This window comes from Puma concolor, chromosome D1, assembly GCF_028749965.1.
Source record: "Puma concolor isolate L17-30 chromosome D1, mPumCon1.1.hap2, whole genome shotgun sequence".
Lineage (NCBI taxonomy): Eukaryota > Metazoa > Chordata > Mammalia > Carnivora > Felidae > Puma > Puma concolor.
In genome coordinates, this window is record NC_141676.1 from 12,303,494 (window position 1) to 12,316,116 (window position 12,623).

General features: G+C 39.8%; 1 pseudogene; it reads right to left on the reverse strand.

Annotated features, from left to right (window-relative positions):
* Positions 1-159: 159 nt before the first annotated feature.
* On the reverse strand, positions 160-7,679 carry LOC112865080 (olfactory receptor 5B2-like; annotated as a pseudogene).
* Positions 7,680-12,623: the final 4,944 nt, after the last annotated feature.

Sequence of the window (12,623 nt, forward strand, 5' to 3'; positions counted from 1 at the left end):
TTGAGAAGACAGAAGACGGACAGAGCTTAACAAGATGGCGGGAAGCCAAGGTTTTAGGAGAGAGTTGACTGGGAGATGTTTGACAGTAGATGATGCTTTATGAACTGGAGGGTCAGTTATATCAAATCCTTACTTTGCAGCAGTTCATCATTCTGGGCTTCACTTCCCCTCCATGTTGTCTGAGTACAAGGTTACTGTGTATTTGGTTCTCTGGAAGAATGAAGGAGAATGAGTGGTGTATGTCACCTTGGGGAAAAGCAGTGTAGACACAGGAGGAGAGGAGGCATAGAAGGAGGTGTAGTGCTTGAAGTGTTGTAAACAAGTGAGACAAAGGCAAGGACTTGGAACAAGAACTGAGAGAAACAAAGAAAACTTATGCGCACATAATCCCTACTCAAATATGCCTCAAAAATGTCTAGGAAGGTCCTCAGCCCCCTGCAGCTAGTTGTTATTTCATTTTCCAGTTAAAAGAAAGAAGGCTGGAGGATTTAGGGTCACTTGAGCTTCGATGGAGAGTGAGCTGGACTCTTTGAAGAAAGAGCTGATGACTGGGTTAGGACTGGACTAGCACAAGAGGATCCTGGAGTGCCTTGTAGTTCCCGAAGCTAAGAAGGAGCTCAGAAAATAGAAGATTGAGCATCTCACAAGGAAACAAGAGTAAAACTGGAAGTGCCCCCAATGGCCAAAGATGCAGCGATCTGAATAATGAAATAAATAATACAGTACAAATTGTACACCAAAGCACAAAGCAGGTATATGTAAAGTCCATGCTGATGTATACAAACAACCAAATCTTTCTCATAAAAATAATCCCGAATAATATGGTCAGCCTTCCCCTAAGAGGTGGAGTGTAGTCCCTTCTGTCATGAGTGTGGCCTGAACTTAGTGACTTGTTTCTAAAATATACAGAATGCAGGAGGAGAAAGGTAGCATTATACTGAAAAACCTGGCCAACATATCTTGTCTCAGTGACTAAAGTTAAGAACTCAGTGACAAGTCATGTTGGTAATATGTGTCCCTTGATAGGATGTGATAAGAACGGCACTTCTTACTTTCTCAAACGCTGACCCTCTGTGTAACCATGACCCAAAAATCAGACAAACATAAATTGAAAGATCTACAAAATCCCTGAGCAATACTCAAACCTATTAAGGTTGTGAAAATCCAGGAAAGACTGAGACACTGTCACAGATCAGAGGAGACTAAGGGGACAGGACAATATATGCAATGTTATAGCCTGGATCAGACCCTGTAAGAGCAAAGTGACACTAGTTGAAAAGCAATAATCTAAATAAATCCTTGAATTTTAGATAATATAATATATAAATGCTGGTTTCTTAGTTTTGACAAACGTATTAAGATAAAATAAGATGTTACCAATGGGAGAAACTGGGTGAGAGGTATATGGGACTTGTCTATAATATCTCAGCAAATATTTTGAAATCTAAAATCATTTTTGAAGTTGAAGATATTTACGTGGCACTTGCCAATCCCTCCAACCTCAAGGGATTTGGGCAGCTCCCCAGGCCTTTGTGGGAAGCCTAGGTTTGGCTCTTTTATATGCTAATTGCTCCTTTAAAAGAAGCTTTTTAATGGTGGGAATGCAAACTGGTGTAGCCACTCTGGAAAACAGTGTGGAGGTTTCTCAAAAAGTTAAAAATAGAGCTATCCTATGACCCAGCAATAGCACTACTAGGAATTTATCCAAATGATACAGGAGTGCTGCTTCATAGGGGCACATGTACCCCAATGTTTATAGCAGCACTCTCAACAATAGCCAAGTTATGGAAAGAGCCCTAATGTCCATCAGCCAATGAATGGATAAAGAAGATGTAGTTTATATATGCAATGGAATATTACTTGGCAACGAGAAAGAATGAAATCTTGCCATTTGCAACAACGTGGATGGAACTGGAGGGTATTATGCTAAGTGAAATAAGTCGGTCAGAGAAAGACAGATATCATATGATTTCACTCTTATGTGGAATTTGAGAAACTTAACAGAAGACCATGGGGGAAGGGAAGGGGAAGAAATAGTTTCAAGCAGAGAAGGAGGCAAACCATAAGAGAGTCTTAAATACAGAGAACAAACTGAGGGTTGACGGGGGAGGGGAGGGGGAAAATGGGTGATGGGCATTGAGGAGGCCACTTGTTGGGATGAGCACTGGGTGTTGTATGTAAGTGATGAATCATGAGAATCCACTCCCGAAGCCAAGAGCACACTATATACACTGTATATTAGCTACCTTGACAATAAATTGTATATTAAAAAAAAAAAATGAAAGCTGCTTTTTTTTCTGTGCCCAGGCATCCGGGCTGGTGTGGGCTCAGGTCCCGCTGAGGGGCAGTCCTGCTATGGTATCAGGACCCCGCTCTTGTCTGCGGTCTGAACTCGTGCTCACCAGCCTGTCTGACCAAGAGTTCCAGCAGCTCCCTTGCTATTTGGCAGGGCACTACAGCTAGAACGTCCATATTCTAGTTGCCCTTTTAAAGCACAGCTTTTTTTTTAAGCTCCAGGGCTAATAAATATTCTCCTGGTCCCTCAGTGCCATCACTCCAAACCCCCACAGCAGTTCAAAGAATTGGGGTTGGGGGTTCTCTTCTTTACCATGTGATCCAATAATCCCACTACTAAGGATTTACCCCCAATAAATGGAAACACTAATTAGAAAAGATCTATGCACCCCTATGTTAAATGCGGCATTATTTACAATAACCAAGAAATGAAAGCAACCCAAGCATCTATGATAGAGAAATGGATAAAGAAGGTGTTGTATGTCCATACAATGGAGTATTATTCCCCCATAAAAAAGAATGAGATCTTACCACCTTTTTTAATTTTATCTTTTTTTAAGTTTACATCCAAATTAGCATATAGTATAGCAATGATTTCGGGAGTAGATTGCTTAATGCCCCTTACCCATTTAGCTCATCCCCCTTCACACCCCCTCTGGTAACCCTCTGTTTGCTCTCCATGTTTATGAGTCTTTTATGTTTTGTCCCCCTCCCTGTTTTTATATTATTTTTGCTTCCCTTCCCTTCTTCTTCAAAGGCTCATCTGTTTTGTCTCTTAAAGTATTCATATGAGTGAAGTCATCTGATATTTGTCTTTCTCTGACTGACAAATTTCGCTTAGCATAATACCCTCCAGTTCCATCCACATAGTTGCAAATGGCAAGATTTCATTTTTTTTTTTTGATTGCTGAATAATACTCCATCGTATATATATACCACATCTTCTTTATCTATTCATCCACCAATGGACATTTGGGCTCTTTCCATACTTCGGCTATTGTTGATAGTGCTGCTATAAACATGGGGGTGCATGTGCCCCTTCGAAACAGCACACTTGTATCCCGTGGATAAATACCTAGTAGTGCAATTGCTGGATCATAGGGTAGTTCTATTTTTAGTTTTTTGAGGCACCTCCATACTGTTTTCCAGAGTCGCTGCACCAGCTTGCATTCCCAGAGATCTTACCACTTGTGACAACATGGATGGACCCAGAGGGTAGTATGTTAAGTGAAATAAGTTAAATAGAGAAAGATAAATGTTATAAGATTTCACTTATATGTGGAATATGAAAAGCAAAACAAATCAATAAACAAACAAAAAGCAGAATCAAACTTAACAAATACAAAGAACAATCCGATGGTCGCCATAGGAAAGGAGGACGGGAGGGATGGGCAAACGGGTGGAGGGGAGTGGGAGATGCAGACTTCCACTTACAGGATGAATAAGTCATGGGAATAAAAGGTACAGCATGGGACATACAGTCAATAGTATCATAAGAGCATTGCATGGTGACAGAATGTAGGTACACTTGTGAGCACAGCATAACATATGTAGTGGTTGAATCACTGTGTTGTACACCTGAAACAAATGTAACAATGTGTATCAACTATGCTCAAATAACATACAGCAAAAGAAAAAAAAAATACATTTCAAGTAACAATTGAGAAATGTCTCCAGAAGAGAAATCACCATTTTCATAGACTTTAGGGCCAGATATTTGTGAGACACTACTCTGTCCCACTAACACCAGCATGATCCTCGTAGAACACTCAGACATGGTTTTGCAAGTCTTGAGAAGTTAAACACTTCTAATTATATAATGATAGGGTAGGCTTACAAGGATAAAAATTCCTTTGGGTACCTTTATAATAAAATCGAGCTCAACAGAAAGCCAAATAAAATACATAATTATTAGCATATTGAGGTAGTTTACATTTATTGTTGTAAAACATCTTTCTTACATTTTCAGTTGATGTTTCGAATCACTGGAGTTAGATGAATAATCATTATTTATTAAAGAATTTTTCAAATTGAACCAGGAAACTTCTTAAAAGGGTGCCTGGGTGGCTCAGTTGGTTAAGTGTCTGACTTTGGCTCAGGTCATGATCCCATGGTTCATGGGTTCGAACCCCATGTCGGGCTCTGTGCTGACAGTTTGGAGGCTGGAGCCTGCTTCAGATTCTGTGTCTACCTCTACCTCTGCCTCTCCCCTGCTCATATGCTCTCTCTCTCTCAAAAATAAAGATTAAAAAAAAAAGGACACTTCCATAGTCTCATCTTTTGTCTTTTTATGATGTACTAACTAGGTTTATTTCATGTGTTATTTTCCATTTGATGAGAAATTCCTAACAGAAAAGAATTAAGATGGTTTGATGTGATCCACCTGATAGTGTAATTTTTAAAAATTAATTTTTCCTGAAGTGTGAAATGCAGATATTGAGTGAAAGAATATAGGGGGAAAAAGCCACATCTCATGAAATGCTCTAAAATTGCCTTCTAAAGAATTATCTAATGGGCAATAAACTATAATTATCAATGGTTCAAGTATATTTACTGTCAAATTCAAACAATTGTTTGTTTTTTATTGCTTATTAATTTAACAAATGTTTTTTTGAGAAAGAACGAACCAGGCCATAATTTATGTATTGGGGATGAAGTTGTTAGTACAGAAGACAAAGCTGCTCTTTTTGTGCAACATAACCTTCTAGTAGATAGGTAAATGAATAAACAAATACACAAACAAATAAATAAATAGAAATCGTTGAGTACTGATGAGAACCATGAAGAATAAAGTGAGTCGGAAACCATGTCCGTGAGGGGTGGGGTGACAATGATATGGTAACATTTAAGCAAAGACCTGAGGGAAGTAGGAAGCTTTTGGACCATTGGCAACAGCTAGTACAAAGGCCCTGAGGTAGGAATGAGCTTGGTTTGTCCAGAGACATCAGGGAACTCAGTGTGAGGGAAGGGGAGGGAGCAAGTAAGAGTGCCGCAGGACATGACATCGCTCATCTGAAAGTATCCTGGCGCGAGGGACACTAGTCATTTCATAGTATTTCCAGAGAGAAAAATAGCTCACATCATCATTACTCAGTGCGTTTATCTTAGGCAGTTGAAAAGCTGGTAGTCCTACGCAGAAACATTGAGAAATTGCTTTATTGTCAATTGGTCCCCTTTTCTTATATCTGGTCTTCTCACTTTAAAAGTTCCCACGTGGGGCGCCTGGGTGGCGCAGTCGGTTAAGCGTCCGACTTCAGCCAGGTCACGATCTCGCGGTCCGTGAGTTCGAGCCCCGCGTCAGGCTCTGGGCTGATGGCTCAGAGCTTGGAGCCTGTTTCCGATTCTGTGTCTCCCTCTCTCTCTGCCCCTCGCCCGTTCATGCTCTGTCTCTCTCTGTCCCAAAAATAAATAAACGTTGAAAAAAACAATTTAAAAAAAAAAAAAAAAAAGTTACCACGTGATAGGGGCCTGTGGGTGGCTCAGTCGGTTAAGTGTCTGACTTCAGCTCAGGTCACGATCTCGCGGTCCGGGAGTTCGAGCCCCGCGTCGGGCTCTGTGCTGACAGCTCAGAGCCTGGAGCCTGTTTCCGATTCTGTGTCTCCCTCTCTCTCTGACCCTCCCCCATTCATGCTCTGTCTCTCTCTGTCTCAAAAATAAATAAAAACATAAAAAAATTTTTTTTAAGTTACCACATAATCATAGTTTTTTGTACCAAACGACTTATTCAAGACATAAATATTAGCACCTTTAGGATGTTATATGGCTCTGAAAAAAGTACGCCAAGAAAAACCAAATATCTTTATTCAAAAGCTTTTCTTTTTCTTTCCTTTAATGTTTTTCTTCATTTTGGACCTTTAGAATGTTTTTTAAACTAGAGAAATAAAAACATGTTGGACAACAATTTATATTCTGATCCACAATTATTTTACCTTTTAAGTTAAAAACTAGCCATGCTCTAGGTACCTCCTTCAACAGATTTCCTGCTCTTATGTATATGTACACACAGGGGACCCTTACATGCACTTCACGGGTTTGAGCCACGTTTTACGGACACCCTTGCATTGGTGTATGGTGGAAAAAATGCAAACCTATGAAAAAATCACATATAATTAATAGGGTTCACGGCATGCATGATCATTACATATTTAATGTCCTCGGGGCTATTCTCATCCAGATATTATACAACTGAAGCAACTGGGCATACTATCGTCTTTTTTAGTGACAGTTTTGAAGAGGAAAGTATCACAGCAGTAACTACAGTGTGGGCTGCAAACTGTGAGTTAATGCTGGGAGAAGGTCTGACAGGAGCGGATGACCATAGTATAGAGTGCAGATGGGATTTTGTCTGTGTCCATAGAATGATTGGACGTTGGGCTGGGAGTACCTGAAAGGCGACCATCCCACAGAAGATGGAGATGGTAGGGGCGCCTGGGTGGCTCAGTTGGTTAAGCGACCAGCTCTTGATTTTGGCTCAGGTCATGATCTTGTGGTTTGTGGGATCGTGCCCTGTATCAGGCTCTGCGCTGACAGCTTGGAGCCTGTTTGAGATTCTCTCTCTCCCTCTCTCTCTGCCCCTCCCCCGCTCATGCGCGCGCACTCTCACTCCCTCTCATTCTCTCTCAAAATAAATAAACTTTAAAAAAAGAAGACCGAGACTGTAGTGAGGTGAGAAGCACAGGTGGATACAGCCTTCAGGTGTCCCTCCGTTGAGGGGATCTTCAGGATAGTGATAAATATGAACAGGTAAGAAATCAAGAAAACCAGGAGAGCAAAAAGGATGTTGACGCTTACTACAAAGATAAGAGTCAACTCATTGACGTGTCTATCAGAGCAAGAGAGAGTCATGGCTACAGGAATAGCATAAAAAAGTGATGGATCAGAGGGCGCACTTACAGACAGAAAATAGAACATGCCTCCAACGTCAAAAGAAGCATTCATAAAACTACAGATGTAGTAGTTGTGGCCAGAAAAGCACACACACCTGTTATCAAGGTAGTGATGTAATGGAGGGATTGTACACTGCTGTATAGGGGTCATAGGCCATTGAGGCCAAGAGGTCATTTTACACAGTAAGAAAGACTGCAAAAAAGAACATCTGGGCAGCACACGCATCATAGAGGACCTTGTCTTCCATAGAAGCCTAGCCATGACCTTGGGAGTGACTGTGGAGGGATAACAAAAGTCCACCAGAGGCAGATTACTGAGGAAAAAGTACATGGGAATGTGGAGACAAGAGTCCAACAGGATCAATATGATCATCCCCAGATCCCAGTCAGAGTGATGAGGTAAACGAGGGTTAAGAGAAAGAGAGGAACCTGCAGTACTGGGTTATTGGTTCGTCCCAGGTGGATGAAATGAGTCACCTCTGTATTATTCTTCATGGATGTGATTTGAGAATCATGAGCTGCTCTGCGGCAACAAGAGACTGACGAACAGAACGATCAACAAAGATAAGTTGCACAGAAATTGAAATGCATAAACATCATTTTATTAGAACTGTAACTTATTTTTGAATATTGTCCATTTCTTAGCATGGGAATGACAATGCAATTTAGTGATAACTTATCCGTACAAGAATAAACTTTTGTACAGGAAGGTTTACCACAGATCATCTTCCCAACTTCTTATTTTTGTATATGAGTACATTGAGTCACAGGAAGTGGTAAAGAGCTGTCCAAGGTCACATGCCAGGAATGGACTGAACTCCCAAATCAGACCTTTTGGGTCCACTAATAACTTCCACTTCAATAGTGTTTATGTGTATTCAATCCTCATTGATTGGTTGTTTTGTCCATATATATCACAGGTATTTTGGCAACAAAGAGATTGAGTATTCAAGTTTACATGGTTATTGACAGAGTCATGTTTAGACACATGCGGAATGGCTCCTCAGCTAAATGTCATCAATGAATTTGAATTTATTTTAATCTCATTCAATATACAGTTAATTATGGTGTCCATTCTTCCAAGCTTAATGCTTGGGACTGCACAGTAGAGCAATCCACAAATACACGTGTATATATGCAGGGAGGTTAATGCAATAATAGAGACACACACAATAAACAAAGGCAAGAGAAGATACAGGATTGGGTGTAAAATATTGGGTTCTGGGCTCATGTGTATATGCATTCACACAGAAGAACTCCCACTTACCACCTGGGAGACGTTGGCCCTAAACCAAATTTCCCGAGCCTCATTTTAGCCACCAGTAAAGTGAAGGTGGTATTGGAACCTACCTCTGTGCTCCTGTGAGTGTTAGATGAAATAATCAGGACAAACAGTTCTCACGATATGGGTTCACACGATATCAGCACCATCCCGGTGAGTTCTATCCATAATATTATAATTAAGATGGAACAATGGGTATCTGTCGGTTTAGGAAGTTTGGTGGCAACGTGTGGGGCTTCAAAGTGCAAGTGGGTTTTGACAGCTGGCAGATTTACTCTGATTTGTATTTTCTCACGTGCTATGTCTACTCAGATCTTTTGTTTCTTCTAGTACTTCTCACTCTGTCCTACGTCTCTCATATAGGTGGCTTTCTCACCCATTCTGTGTGAGAACACTTACACAGATCTCTTTTGCTTAATTTCTTCCTTTCAATCCACATTTTAGCTTGGGTCAAAAGATTCCTATTTTATCTTAGACTCATTCTTATTGTCATTATTGTCAGCTGTAGCTGGGTCGTAAATACTGAAGATTGAAAACCCATGTCTTGCGGGGTTGACCCTAGTCTGTAGATTGTATTTGAGGAAGCTCAATGTTTTAAATCTTTTTGTTTATATTTGAAGTCTTTGGAGGAATATCCACCATCTTCCTCTTGGGCCCTCCACACATTGCCATGTCTGGAGTTTATAATATTTTTGCTTGCAAACCCACAACTCGATAATAGTATAAGCCATAGTTTCTTGTTTAGCATTTGTTATGATTTGTGATGACTGGAATGTTCTTACTGGGCCCATGTAGATAATCCAGTATAAAATTTTTATCTCAAAATCCTTAACTTAGTACATACACAATACTTTTTACTATGTAAAAGAACATAATCCCAGATTCCAGGATTAGGATGTGGACGTACTGGGGAGCATTATTTTGACTGCCACAATGGGGATTAAAATAATATATAATAGGTAAATTGTCTAGAAAGTTAAAGATCGTTGAATCTGAGGGACCTTCACATATCTCGTGGCCAATTTTCTGATTAAGTATAATGATCAGCAGAAGAGCAGAAAGAGTCATTACCTTGTCCAAGGTTACATATCTGGAATAAATCCATTTCCAAATCAGATTTCCAGGGTATAGCGACAGCCATAACACAGTGCTAAGGTGCTAGTTTATCTCATACATTGAGAGCAATCAGAAAAGACAACAGACAAAAAGGCAGGCAGACAGACATCACAGACAGAAAGATAGAAGGTAGATGGATAACGAATGGAAGGAGGAATGAATGGGTAGATGGATAGATAGATAGTAAGGCAGACAGATATATATCAGAGGATAGAGGAAGAGAGAGTATGTATACACACGAGCACACACACACACACACACACACACAAATACCAGTTACAGTTAAGAAAATAGAGAATTCAAGAGGTTGTATGCTTTCCTCTTATTGTACACCTAGCATGGGATCGATTCAGATTCAAACCCATGTCTAACTTATTCCAATATCTATAGCTTTAGTCACTGCACTTGTCAGATTTTCCAGATGAGCAAGTCATGAGAGGGTAGGTTGTGGGAAAGTGATAGTGAAAATGGACTAGGAATCTTGGTAGCTTCTTGAAGATCCTTCTAGAATCTAAAGAAGTATCATTTCACCCTGTTTGGTTAGCTATCCCTTAAAGGACAAGTAAACACATAGTAAACAGGAGGAATTTACCACCTCCTCAATGAGAGTATCATCTATCATCAGGGTACTGTAAGCTCTGACAGTTGGTCTTTCTTTTTTTGTAACGCAAGGGCCTGATTTAGGCTTTGAGGCATCCACTTCAAAGACAGCTATCTCAATAAGCACATTGCCAGCCACTAGATAAAGAGCCAGCCTTCACCACCTCCCTGGCTCCTTGTTTTAAACATCTTGGTTGATTTAGATAAGCTACCAGTTGGAATTGGAAAAATAATTGTATTTTTCTCTTCCCATGATCTAAATTCCCTCTCTCATAGTTTAAAAGAGTGAACGTGGAGAGGTGCCTAGGTGCCTCAGTCGGTTAAACGTCCAGCTGTTGACTTTGGCTCAGGTTATGATCTCAGGTTCATGGGTTTGAGCCCCACATTGGGCTTTGTGCTGGCAGTGCAGAGTCTGCGAGGGATTCTCTCCCGCCCTCTCTCCCTGCTCTTCCCCTGCTCACATGCTCTGTCTGTCTCTCAAAATAAATAAATAAACTTTAAAAAAATTATAGAAGAGTGAGTGAATCCAGGAAACCCAGGTTTCTACCCTCAACCACAATAAAAGCAGAACCCAGGTCTGCTCTCTCTCATTGTCTGTGACCCTGCTGTGTGGCCCCAGGTGTGCCATGTGATTTCCAGGACTTGTGAGTAATAAACCTTGTTTTTTATAGTTTCCTGAAGGTTACTGCTGAGCACATCTTGCAATCATTTGAAGAACCACAAGGGTCCATCCAGCCACAACATTGGTTATCAATAGCCTGCGACCATCACAAAACAATGGATTTTTGCTGTCCTTTTAGGGAAAGCAGCATGACATTTTATACATACTATACTCTCTGCTGATTAAAATCTTTTTGCATTTGAATCCTATACTTAAGCCAATGTTTCAGAAAAATTGTCCAAATAACTAGATACTCATGGAAGAGGTAGCTGCCATGCTGCTTCGGCATCAATTACATTTTTCAGTAAAAGTATATATTAAATAGAGAAGCCTATCTTGTTCTTGAAAGGAAAGATACAACGATCCTGAACTGTGAATCTGAAATCAGAAATTCAGACCTAGAAGAATGTGTAAACAATTTTGAAGCATATCTCAAGTATCGGTCAAACATTCCAAGGTACATGGAGAGATGAAGAAGGATCATGAACATGGAGCTAGGAAGCCTAAGTTCAAGTCCTACATCTACCATGGATTTTTCTGTGTGTTTATAAGAGTCATTTACCTTACCCTGAACTCAGATTCCTTATTTGTGTATAGATAATAATAAAATTATTTCTCCCACAACTTCAGGGAATTTTGTCTGTAAATAGTAAATGGAGATGGGTCTACAAAGACCTTAGTAAGCATTATCCTTTCAACATAAAATAACATAATTATTATCTTAGGGTGCTTCCCCTGACTGTGGTTGCAGGGTCACTGCCAACACTCAGTTTGGGGAAAGACTGGTGTGTGTACTAAAAAACATTAGCATTCATTTTGCTAAATAGTGACCAAATCAGGGTCTGGTTCCTTTTACAATATTGTCATGTGGAGTCATGATATGATTTCAGACCCTAATTAATGGGAACCAGGAGAAAATTTGTAGGTGTGAAATTCCTAGGGGACAGGCCTGTATGAGGGCAATCACTTCTATCTAGGGAAGAAGCAATTAAACACAACATATAGTTTCTTCTGTTGAGTAACAAATAGTGCATTTGTGGTGATTTTTTTCTTCCCTCAACTTTATTAAGTTGTTATTCAGTACATGAGTAGTGGGTTCAATGCATTTATGTTTTCGTATTATTTACACTTGTCATATATTCTAAAAACATTTTCTTTTCTGTCTGCTATGATTATGCTCATTTCACTTTTCTCTTTTCTGTTCTTTTATTTCTGATAGTTAATTTAAGGCTACTGTATTTTTAGAGATTGATAAATAAAATCCTTGTTTTTCCTTCTTGTTCTTACAACAAGCTGACAGTATGACACATAGGTCAGAAATATGGAGAGTAAAACGGACTTATTACTAACAACTCAATTCAAAAATTTGATTCTGATCTGTAGGCAGAGAGACCTCTTTTCTAACCTATATTACTCTTTTCTGGCAACTATTTTTGGTGCTGTATCCACATCCCCTTGGCACTCATCATCTATGTTCAGGCCAATCCTTATTATGAAAAAAATCAGCATCTCTTAGACTAAAGGCTTATTTTACTGCAAAAGCATGTTCAACCTGTGTGGGGAACATTTAATTTTTCTAGTGTCAATGATCAATAACTGACACAGAAACAGAGTGATAAATACTCGATTCCTCATCTTTCATGTAGTATAACTCTGACGTAAGCTGTTTACAGTCTTCCAGTGGTTTCTAGTAGATCAAGCCTCTTCCACAGGTATCACCTATTGACTAATGAAGGTCTCTTCTTTCATCCATCCCTGACTCACTTTCCTACTACTTTATCAG